Below are 12,697 nucleotides of genomic sequence, written 5' to 3'. Positions count from 1 at the left end.
GCCCAGGGTCCAATCAATATTAAAGACTGCCCTGATCCTGCACCTGCTGAGCGCTGATCAGGAACATCCATTTTTCTGATCGGTCTGCTCATTTTACTGTGCAGATGTTTTATAAAAAAAAAATCCGTATAGTTAGTTTTATATACAGTGTGTGTGTGTGTGTGTGTGTATATATATATATATATATAATATATATATATATATAATTCAATTTTAGTTAGGTAGTGTTAGTGTAGATTTTTGCAGGCAACATCCTGCAATATTTTTTTTTCTTTACTCCTTTTCTCTATATTTAAAATTTATTACAAGCCCCTTCACATGTGAAAACACAACATACACACCCCTCACACTAAATAAAGGTTTACACATTTCACACCCCAATAAAATAAAAATGGCCCGTCCATCCCAACCAGTATACTCAGCTGAAGAGGCATAGCCATGCTTGCCTCTGATACTGAGTCTGCCAGTGAGGGAGAAGAGGATGCCACTTTCCTCTACCCCCTCATCATCATCCGCTCATGAAGGACCCTCTAGAAGGCGCCCCAGAAAAATACCTGAGGCAGCCCCCCCCTAGAGTGAGCCTATATGGACCCCACGCTCTGACGATTATCAGCCCCAAATTCCGGGCTTCACTGAACTAGATTTTTTCTAAGTATTCTTCTTTGAAGATTTAGTAAATTTAATGGTGGCCCAAACCAATTTATACACCCAACAATTTATTGATCAGAACCTTACATCGGCATACGCTAGACCCCTAGGTTGGACCCCAGTAAGTGCAGCAGAGATGATGAAGTTTTGGGGACTCGTGCTGCATATGGGCGTTGTAAAGAAGCCAAACGTTAGACAATATTGGAGTTCGGACATTTTCTACCAGACTCCGATTTACAGTAAAACCATGACCCGGAAACGATTTGAGTCCATTTGTAAATTCCTACACTACAACGACAATGCACAGTGGCCACCCCAAAACGACCCGACATTTGACCGTCTGTTCAAGGTTAGGCCTGTCATTGACCACTTTAACACCAACTTTGCTGAGGTGTACAACCCAGATAAAATGTCTGTGTAGATGAGTCCCTATTACTTTTCAAAGGGAGGATTAGATTCCGCCAGTACCTGCCTAGCAAACGGGAAAGGTATGGCATAAGAATATACAAAATTTGAGAGAGTAGCTCCGGGTATACCCACAAGTTCCGCATTTACGAAGGGAAAGATTCCTGGATAGAACCCTCAGAATGCCCCCTATCCTAGGAGTTAAGCCTCCTTCACACGACCGTATGGCTTTTTCAGTATTTTGCGGTCCGCGAAAAAACGGATCCGCAAAAAAATGTAATGCACATGGAACATCTGGCCCCTAATAGAACAGTACTATCCTTGTCCATTATGCGGACAATTATAGGACATGTTCTATCTTTGAATGGAACGGAAACGGAAGGCATATGGAGTACCTTGCGTTTTTTTTACGGATCCATTGAAATGAATAGTTCCGTACACGAAACGCAAAAAACGGAATGTAAACGGGAAAAAAAAAACATTTGTGTGCAGGAGGACTTAGTAGGACGATTGTGTGGGACTTACTGCACCGAGTGCTGGATAAGGGTTACCACCTCTATGTGGATAACTATTATACCAGTATCCCCCTATTCAAGTCCCTAGCTGTCAGAGGTATTGTGGCTTGCGGCACAGTGCGCAAAAATCAGAGAGGCCTCCCTAGAACCCTGGTAGGGCAACCACTAAGAATGGGTGAAAGTAAGGCTCTCCTCCATGATAACATGCTGGCGTTAAGTACAAGGACAAGAGGGACGTCCTTGTACTGACCACCATTCACACTAACACCAGCTCCCCTGCTCCTGTACGAGGTACCACAACCACTACTCCCAAACCAGTTTGTATCCTGGACTACAACAGACCCGGGAGGGTCCCAGTACTTTAGGAAGTCATGGTGCCCGTTTCGTGCCAGAGCAACATTTTCCAGGTCAAGTCCCCCAGACAGCAAGTAAGTGAAGGACCCATGCAGGGTGTGTTCCAAAAGGGGGATAAGGAAAGACACCATTTACCACTGCGAAACCTGCCCTTAAAAACCTGGCCTGTGCATGCAGGAGTGTTTTTAAATCTATCACTTATCCATGGAGTATTAATTTAATTTCATCCATGATGTACCCTGTAGTATTACCACCTTATATCTCTGATTTAGTCCGCATAGCTTACAGATCCACTTTTCACCAACCACTACATATTCATTTCTGTGAAACACCTGTTAGGTCAAAGGTGCCCTTTCCACACCTTAAAATGTTCGTACGGGTGTGCTCTTTCCAAAATGGGGTCACTTTTTGGGGTTTTTAATTTCTGGGGACCTCAGGAATCTTTTAAATGCGACATGGCACCTAGAATCCATGTGTGCCAATTCAGGCCTGCCCATACAGCAGGCTAGAAGCACATATGGGGTGTCTCCTGAATGGGGAACACAAACTGGGGTGCATTTTCTTCTTTAACCCCTTGTGAAAGTGAAAAATTGGGGTCTGCTAATAATTTTTCATTTTCACAAATGTGTGCTTTGAAATACTTTAACAAGTGTTTCTGCCTTCTGTGAGACACCTGTTTGCTGAAAAGTACCCTTTCCACCACTTAAAATGTTTGCACGGGGGTGCTATTTCCAAAATGGGTTCACTTTTTGGGGTTTTTAATTTCTGGGGACCTCAGGAATTTTTTTTAATGTGACATGGCACCTAAAATCAATGTCTGCCAATTCAGGTCAGCAAAATACATATTTTGCTGTTTGAATCTAGAGCCCTGCTGTGCGCCCAAACATTATTTTTTGAGCACATATAGGGTGTTTCCGTATTCGGGGGGAAATAGGGAACAAAATTTGGGGTGCATTTTCTTCTGTTACACTTTGGGAAAGTGAAAAATGTGGGTGTAAAGCAACATTTTTGTGGAAAAAATGAAATTTTTCATTTTCACTGTCGTGTTTCCTAATTCTAGGAAACACTTTTGAGGTCAAAGTGTTCACTACACACCTTGAAAGATTCCTTGAGGGGTGTAGTTTCCAAAATGGGGTCACTTTTTGGGGCTTCCACTGTAGGGCCACCTCAGGGTGTCTTTATATGCGACATAGCTCCCAATTACCATTCCAGCTAAATCTGCTCTCCAAAAGCCATATGGTGCTCCCTCCACTCTGAAGCCTGCTGTGCGCCCATACATTAGTTTTTTAGCACATATGGGGTGTTTCTGTAAACTCCAGATTCAGGGTAATAGATTTTTGAGTTTTGTTTGGCTGTTAACCCTTGATGTGTTGCAGTAAAAAAAAATAGATGAAAATTTAAAATCTGCTAAAAAAAAAAAAAGTTACATTTTGAAATTTCATTCCCATTTTCTTCTAATTCTCATGGGACACCTAAAGGGTTAACAGAGTTTGTAAAATCAGTTTTGAATAGCTTGAGGGGTTTAATTTCTAAAATGGGGTGATTTATGGGTGGTTTTTAATATGTAAGCCCCACAAAGTGATTTCATAATTGAACTGGTCCTTAAAAAATTGGGTTTTGGAAATTTTCTTAAAAATTTAAAGATTTGCTTCTAAACTTCTAAGCCTTCTAACGTCCCAAAAAAAATAATTTTCAATTTAAAAATGATCCAAACATGAAGTAGACATATGGGGAATGTAAAGTAATAACTATTTTTGGAGGTATTACTACCGTATCTATTTTAAAAGTAGAGAAATAGAAATTTGCAAATCTTTCAAAATTTTTTGTAAATTTGCATTTTTTTTTATAAATACAAATGAAATATTTTGACTCAAATTTACCACTGTCATGAAGTACAATATAATATGTGACGAGAAAACAATCTCAGAATTGCCTGGATAAGTAAAAGCGTTTTAAAGTTATCACCACATAAAGTGACACATGTCATATTTGCTAAAAATGGCCTGGTCCTTAACCCATAGGGACCGGGCTCATTTTCACCTTAAGGACCAGGCCATTTTTCGCAAATCTGACCAGTGTCGCTTTATGTGGTGTTAACTTTAAAACGCTTTGACTAATCCAGACCATGCTGAGATTGTTTTTTAGTGTTTCCATAGTCTGAGAGCCATAGTTTTTTCAGTTTTTGGGCGATTATCTTGGGTAGGGTATGATTTTTGCGGGATGAGATGACTGTTTGATTGGCACTATTTTGGGGTGTGTATGACTTTTTGATCACTTGCTATTACACTTTTTGTGATGTAAGGTGACAAAAAAAGGTTTATTTAGCACAGTTTATTTTTTTTTATTTTTTACGGTGTTCATCTGAGGGGTTAGGTCATGTGATATGTTTATAGAGCCGGTCAATATGGACACAGCGATACCTAATATGGCGATCAGCCATAAACGTGGCATCTGAGGGGTTCAATGGCAGCGCCGTCATTGAGCACACTACTTACAAAGAAATCCGCTTTGTGTACCTCTGTTTGGCTGGCTAATCCGATTCCTTTTCTCTGCCTTAGATGCCCAAATAGCATCACAGCTAGAAAAGGATGCACAAGTCCCACCGTAGGATATGTGTAAAATGTAGCCAGCTATTACCTAAGGACTTACCTGGAGATATCTGTGATGTATGCATGTTTAGTGAGGATCATGCACCCTCAGAAGTTAAGGAGTTTTCTCGCTCATATCATTGGGGGACACAGGACCGTGGATATAGCTTGCTGCTGACACTAGGAGGCGACACTAGGCTGAAAACTGTTAGCTCCTCCCCTGCCAGCAATACCCCCTCCAGTCTAGAGAGAGCATATCAGTTTTTAGCTTAGTGTCGTAGGAGGCAGACCTCCCTGCTTAGCAGGGTGGCTCTGTAGTTTAGTTTATTTTATTTTAATTTTATTCTTTTTTTTCTCAGGTTTTGGGACACAGAGTAACAATGCTGCTCTGTATCCCCGGGAGGCTGGCCGGTGTTGGTTGTCCCACCGCCTTGCCTCCCCAAGAAGACATGTGGACCACCTGCTCCAAGCCCTTTACTGCCTGGTCCCATGCCACTTATGTGCCAGCGGCCGTAGAGGTGGCACTGCTGGTCTGTCTTGGAAGGGTGAAGACCACAGATAAAGACAGGTGAGTATGTACCACCAGCAGCATCCCCCTTCCTTTCTCCCACAAGTCCCACAGGGTCCTTACAGCTTCCCCCTTCCTTCCTCCCACAAGTCCCAGAGACACTAGAGGGGGTAGCGTTCCTGGCCATGTCTCCCAGTCATGCGGGGGTTAATTGCCACGACAGGCGCGGGTTAGTATCACTGCGCGTTTGCAGAGACTGGCAGGGGGACTCTGCGGGGGTCTCCTACCACTTCCCCCTGCAGTCACGGCGGCAATCCAATTCAGTTTTCCGGTCCATGAGCGCAGGTTTCTGCTTGAGGGCATAATGAGCTGACATTCGGTGGGCGTGGCTTAAGGTTCTTCACTCCGTTCAGGCTCCTCAGTGACCGGGGGGAGGAGCCATCTTTCCCACCGCGACAGCGTCCCTCCCCTCTTCTTCTCGGCTCTCCTCTGCATTGGTGTGACACAGGACCTGGGTTACCTACATAATGGTAGGAAATCACTACCCCCTCCAGCCTAGAGTAACTGTCAATGTCTGAACTGGCCAATACCTTCCCTCAGGCACCCTGCAGGGCCACCTACTATGCCTGCACTTCATGCAGAGTTAAATCCCCTCGTGGACAGGCAACATCTCTGTGTTCTGCATGTCATGCGCCTGCACAGAGCCTTCCCTCCCTTCCCTCCCTTCCACAGCCCACAGAAGTTCAGGACCATCCTGGCTGTATAGAACCTGACTGGGCAAAGGCCCTGTCCCGGGCAGTGGAAGACCTTTCTTAAATCTCCCACTCCACCCTTTCTCTATTGGGTCGTTTGGTTGAGAAATCGCCACCAGTGCAATCTACACCGTCTCAGGGCATACAACCCAGGAGCAGGCTTCCCAGCAAGCGTCTTAGAGCAGGTCACCATTCCTCCTCTGATGCCTCAACATCTCCTCCACCTCCTCCCGGTTCCCATTCACAGGCGTCCTACCTTGGCGACGTGCTATCGGAGAGGGAGATTGTGGATTCGGATGCAGAAATTGATCCGGAGAAATCTTCCCAGATTGCATCCATGGTGGATAGTCTAGTATCTGCTATCTGGGATACTTTTCAGGTACAGGAGGACCTTCCCTCCACCAGCCACCAGAGGGTGTCTTTTTTTGCGTGCGAAGCAGGCCCCTAAATCTTTTCCCTTGCACAATGATTTTTCTGTGGTCGTAGCAAAAGCTTGGGAACAGCCAGGTCTGCGCTTCCTGGTTCCAAAGCGGCTGGACCTGCTCTATCCTTTTCCAGCTGATTGCGTGGCGAAATGGTCCTTTCCTCCGAAGGTGGATCCACCGGTCGCTAGCCTAGCAAAGAACACGGCCATTCCGGTGGCAGATGGATCCTCTCTCCAAGGACCGGTGGACAGTCGCATTGAATCGCTGTCCAAGTCCGTTTTTACGGCCAGTGAATCGGCCCTGCGACCCATTTTTGCTTCTGCTTGGGTGGCCAAGGCGGTCTCAGAGTGGGCCCTCCGCTTACACCAAGATCTGGCAGCGGATATCCCTATTGCGGAGCTCCAATCCTTGGCAGGTCAGATCTCTCAAGCATGAAAGTACCTCTGCGAGGCGGCTTTGGACGCTGGTACTATGGTCGCGTGCTCTTCGGCTCTCGCAGTCTCTATTCGCAGGGAGCTCTAGCTTAAAGTTTGGGCAGCAGATTCCTCCTCTAAGCGCTCGCTGTCGAGCCTCCCTTTTACCGGGTCTTGACTCTTTGGTTCCCGGCTCGACGAGATCATATCGGAAGCAACGGGTGGGAAGAGCACTCATCTTCCACAATCCAAGGCAAAATGTTCCTTTCGTCCCAGAGCTTCGACTTCCCATTATCAGTCCTTTCAGAGGTTCTCTGGCACCCGTCCAGCAGCTACCTCGGCGGCCAGACCGCCCACACAGGACCAGCGAAAAAAAGCCATCCTTTAAGCCCCAGCTGGCCTGGCGTCCAGGGGCTCAGCCACCTTGTTCCTCCTCAGGAAAACAGTCTTCTGCATGAAGGTGCACCCCCCCCCTCGCGGGTGGGGGGTCATCTCCTCTTTCAGGAGCCCTGGCGAGCTCACATCTCGGACGCATGGACACTCGAGGTTGTCACCTCGGGTTACAAAATAGAATTCAAGTCCATCCCTCCCAAATGTTTTTTCCTCACAACCCCCCAGGGATCCAGTTCGGGCTGCGGAATTCTTTCAGGCAGTTCAATCCCTTCTCACGCGGGGGGTGATTATTCCGGTACCACTAGAGGAAAGATTTACGGGTTTCTATTCAAACCGGTTTGTAGTCCCCAAAAAAGAAGGCTAGGTCCGACCGGTACTGGACTTCAAAGTGGTAAACCACTTCCTCCGGATTCAGAGGTTCAGGATGGAGTCTCTTTGCTCCGTGGTTGCTTCATTGGTCCAAGGAGAATTCATGGCATCCATAGACATTCAGGACGCCTACCTGCATGTTCCCATCGCAGCTGTTCACTAGTGTTTTCTTCATTTCGCTGTTCAGTCGTGCCATTACCAATTCGCTGCCCTTCCATTCGGTCTGGCAACAGCTCCGCGGGTGTTCATGAAGGTACTCGCTCCCCTCCTGGGCCTTCTGCGGTCCGGGTGCATTACTCTTCTCCTGTATCTGGACGACATTCTGATCAAGGGCCCGTCAGTCTCTCAGTGCGAGGAAAGTCTCCGGATCACCCTGGACACTCTCGCCCGATTCGGTTGGATAGTGAATCTGAGAAAATCCTCCCTCAGTCTGTTCACCCAGATCAGATTCCTCGGCATGGCGCTGGATTCGGGCGCAGCATTGGTGTGCCTTCCGCAGGACAAGAGACTGGACATCCAGCGATCGGTGCGTCTGCTACTTCGGCGCCGCAGTACATCAATACGCAATTGTATGCGGGTACTGGGGATGATGGTGGCCTCCTTCGAGGCAGTCCCATTCGCTCAGTTTCACACCAGGTCTTTTCAGCGTGCCATTTTGTCTTCCCGGATTCGCTGGATTGGGAGATTTATCTGTCTCCAGGTACGGTCGGCACTCGGCTGGTGGATCGCTCCTGCACACCTGACGATGGGGAAATCCTTTCTCCCAATCTCTTGGACGGTTGTTACAACCGACGCCAGTCTTCAAGAGCGAGTCTTAGCCACCCGGACGGTCCAGGACGTTCGGTCTCAATCGGAGTCCAAACTGACCATCAACATCTTGGAGCTCCGGAAAATTTATCTATCCCTTTACCATTGGACTCCCCTATTACAGATATCTGCGGTCTACGTTTTGGGAGTGGACAATTGTATGGCGGATTTTCTCAGCCGGACGACGGTGGACCCGGGAGAGTGGGCTCTCCATCAGGAGGTGTTCGAGACTCTCTGTCTCCGGTGGGCACGTCCAGACGTGGACTTAATGGTGTCCAGGCTCAATCGCTAGTTCCTGTGCTTCTTCTCTCGCGCAAGGGATTCCGAGGCACAAGGCGTGGATGCTCTTGTGGCGCCATGGGACGACTTTTAGTTCCTGTACGTCTTTCCACCCTTACCACTCCTGCCCTGGATTCTGCGCAGAATCAGAATGGAGAACATCCAGGCGATCCTGATTGCTCCGGACTGGCCTCGCTGGGCCTGGTATTTAGAGCTCATTTGTCTTCTAGGGGACGCACCGTGGCCCCCTTCCACTCAGGGCCGACCTTCTTTCTCAAGGTCCAGTCTTCCACCAGAGTTTGGATACGCTACGTTTAACGGCATGGCTATTGGAACCTTCATTTTGAGACAGAAGGGTTTCTCGGATGCGGTCATTAGGACTATGATTAGAGCCAGGAAACCCTCATCATCCAAGATTTATTACAGAACATGGAAGTCCTTCCTGCATTTCTGTGAGGAGCGACATCTTCCTCCCAGACGGTTTTTCCTTCCTAATGTACTGGCATTTCTGCAGTCCGGATTGGAGCTGGGTCTGGCACTTAGTTCATTGAAAGGGCAGGTCTCGGCCCTGTCCATTTTTTTCCAAAGGCCTTTGGTCGGTTTAGGTCCGATCAAGACGTTTATGCAGGGGGTGGCTCACACAGTGCACCCTTGCATGCTTGGGACCTGAACTTGGTTCTGGGTGCTCTCCAGGCCGCTCCTTTTGAACCTCTGAGAGAGGTCTCTCTTCGCTTGATCTCCTGGAAAGTAGCCTTTTTAGTGGCCATCACGTCTATGCGGAGAGTCTCAGAACTGGCGGCTCTTTCTTGTAAGGAGCCCTTCTTTGTGTTCCATCAGGATAAAGTGGTGCTTTGCCCCGTGCCATCTTTTCTACCTAAGGTAGTATCAGCTTTTCATGTTAATGAGGACATTGTTCTGCTCTCATTTTGTCCGCAGCCTTCTCATCCGAGGGAGGTCTTGCTCCATCGACTGGATGTGGTGCGGGCTTTGAAGTCTTACCTAGCAGTCGTGGCACCCTTTTGGCGTACGGACGATTTGTTTGTGGTCCCAGAGGGTCCTCGTAAAGGGTTGGCCTCCAAGGTAACGATTGCACGGTGTATTTGGTCGGCGATTGCTGAGGCTTATCGTTCCAAGGACAAGGCACCTCCTCCTGGGATCATGGCTCACTCTACCAGGGCGGTCGGGGCTTCTTGGGCTCACCTACACCACGCTTCTGCGTCCCAACTGTGTAAGGCGGTGACCTGGTCCTCCTTACACACCTTCACAAAATTTTACCGGGTGCATTCTCTGATCTCGGCGGATGCTGCTCCCGGCCACAGAGTCTTGCAGGCCGCTGTGTAGTGACTTCCATGAGGGAGTTGTTTTCTTGGGGATGTTGTAGTCCCTCCCCGGGGACTGCTTTAGGACGTCCCACGGTCCTGTGTCCCCCAATGATATGAGTGAGAAAACAACATTATTGTGAACTCACCTGTAAAATCTCTTTCTCCCTTTATTCATTGGGGGACACAGCACCCACCCATTGTTCTTAGTATGGCATGTGGGGTCCAGGGGTTGCCAGTTGGGACCTTGTTTTGGTTCTTGTTTCGTTTCAGTTTAATTCTGCTTCTCCTACTGCTGGAGCACAAACTGATATGCTCTCTCCAGACTGGAGGGGTTATAGCTGGCATGGCAGGAGCTAACAGTTTTCAGCCTATTGTCGCCTCCTAGTGGCAGAAGCAAGCTATACCCACGGTCCTGTGTCCCCCAATGAATAAAGCGAGAAAGAGATTTTACAGGTGAGTTCACAAAAATCTCGTGGTTTTTTTTGTGGTTTCTCTCAATTAAATGATACTTTCCAACAATAGCTATTATCTCACAAAAATTAAAAGGCTCTCAAAACTACTAGCCCAGTATTTTCTAATTCTGAGACATCTGTATCCAACACTCTGTCTAAGGAAAATTACCCCGAGTTGTCTGAATCAAATTTTCTGGATGAAACTTACCTGTTTGATAAGGATGGTGGAGGGGAGACCATATTTGAGAAAAGTGTCCTAAAAGGTAGTCTCTACTATTTTCCTCACAAAAACTGCAACATGCTTCATGTTAACATTCAGTTCTTATACATCCATTCAGAGCAGTTTGGTCTAAACCTAATAAGAAAATCTGGAACATCTGCCAATGATCAACCTTATGGTGGCAAAATTATCTAAGCAGTCCATCTTCCTATCAGAGGAATCATCGTTCCTGCATAAGTCCATGGATAGGAAGGCCTATTCTTAAAAAAAAAAAAAAAAAGTTATGCTGAATCAGCAGCAATTTGTAAGGGTTCTTTAGCCTCTTTCGCAAGAGCCCTCAGTCTGGCTCAGTCATTGACTTGTTCCCCGTTCTCCCTTAATCAACTAGACAACCCAGTTGTTTTCCCATTATAGATTTACGTTCCACAGGAGTTCTAGAACCTGTGGCACTTATCACTATGTTTCAAGGGAATTTATTCCAGACTTAAATAGACTTGGACTTACCATTTCTGGACAGGCTACTTCAAAAGAAAAAGTTAAAAACAGAATTCATAAAGTTAGGTATTACCTTCTTTTAAAAGGTAACCTGTTGAACATGGTGTCCAAGCTCCAGGCAGCATGTTACAGAGCAGGAGGAGCTGAGCAGATTGATAGTTTTATGAGAAAAAATATTCAGTATAACTTATAATTTATTAATTTATATAAGTGCTCATTATGGGCTTTGAAGTCAAGGAAGCGGTCCTATACAGTATGTCTGTGCATAGAAAGCTGTCTATCACTGATAGGACTGCCTAATTGACCTCCAAGCTAAGAATAAGAAGGAATTTAAATGAATGAAATACATAGTCAGGTTCATAAATATTGGGACATTGACACAATTCTAACATTGTTGGCTCTATATAAGTAATAAAATGAGAAAAGACAAGAAATGAATCGCACATCCACTACTAATGCTTTGATCTCATCCCTGCACTAAATAGCATGTAGCATAGGAGGTGGTACACATGCGCTAAATGAGGCATTAGTGTACATTTTGATTAAAAGGCATAAGCCCACTCACCACGCCAAGGTTGCTTCTATGAGTGGGTCCTAACCTAACATTGGCGTAGCGCTGCAAGGCGACCACCCCTACTGATGAATGCTTGGCTAATTAAGTGGTGCAGGGATGAGATCAAAGCATTAGCAGTGGATGTGCGATTCATTTCTTGTCTTTTTCCCCTTTATTGTTGGCTCTATACACCACCACAATGGATTTGAAATGAAACAAACAAGATGTTCTTTAACTGCAGACTGTCAGCTTTAATTTGAGGATATTTACATCCAAATCAGGTGAACGGTGTAGGAATTACAACAGTTTGCATATGTGCCTCCTACTTGTTGAGGGACCAAAAGTAATGGGACAATTGGCTTTTCAGCTTTTCCATGGCCAAGTGTGTGTTATTCCCTCACTATCCCAATTACAATGAGCAAATAAAAGGTCCAGAGTTCATTTCAAGTGTGCTATTTGCATTTGGAATCTGTTGCTGTCAACTCTCAAGATGAGATCCAAAGAGCTGTCACTATCAGTGAAGAAAGCCATCATTAAAGAAAACCACAGAAATAAGATAATAATGCACTTAGTAAAGTAGATGCAAACATTATACATGGACAAAGTCCTCACTCTGATATAATAATATCTGAGACACTTAGTCAATATATTTTGATCCAAACACATCTAAGCCCACCTACCAAGCGCCAAGGTGGTCTCAGGTCAGGCGGGTCCTACGCTAAACCTACCTAAGCCATTGGGCTTCTATGTTCAGGAGCGCAGACGCCGCACATATGGTGTGCTGCTCCTAGTCACCTCCATGTGCATCAAGCAACCAATGGGAGGAGGAGCCAGCACACCCATATGTACCACCTAATCAAGGCGCTCTATTGGATAGGAAGGGCAAAAGTGCAGAGGAATGCTTCTCCCAAGATAAAATAGGTGCGCATTCACACTTGAAGGTGCCACTCCCTCAAGCAAATACTACATAGACAAAAAAATTCCACAGAAAAAACTAAGATAAAAACATCCTGCACGATATGATCTACAAATGTGCGGATGTCCCTGGCCATATTATTGAAGAAATCCACAGAAATAAGATAATGATGCACTTAGTAAAGTAGATGCAAACATTATACATGGACAAAGTCCTCACTCTGATATAATAATATCTGAGACACTTAGTCAATATATTTAGATCAAAACACATCTAAGCCCGC

General features: G+C 46.0%; 1 long non-coding RNA gene across 1 annotated transcript; it reads left to right on the top strand.

Moving 5' to 3' along the window:
* The first annotated feature begins 7,193 nt into the window (after positions 1-7,193).
* LOC120988996 lies at positions 7,194-9,725 on the top strand. Its single transcript, XR_005776212.1, has 4 exons — positions 7,194-7,337; positions 9,363-9,368; positions 9,508-9,510; positions 9,591-9,725. It is a non-coding gene; the product is annotated as an uncharacterized LOC120988996 (long non-coding RNA).
* Positions 9,726-12,697: the final 2,972 nt, after the last annotated feature.

The sequence above is a fragment of the Bufo bufo genome, chromosome 2 (genome assembly GCF_905171765.1).
Source record: "Bufo bufo chromosome 2, aBufBuf1.1, whole genome shotgun sequence".
Lineage (NCBI taxonomy): Eukaryota > Metazoa > Chordata > Amphibia > Anura > Bufonidae > Bufo > Bufo bufo.
Note: the sequence above shows the minus strand (reverse complement) of the source record. Positions and strands in the feature narration are given on the sequence as shown.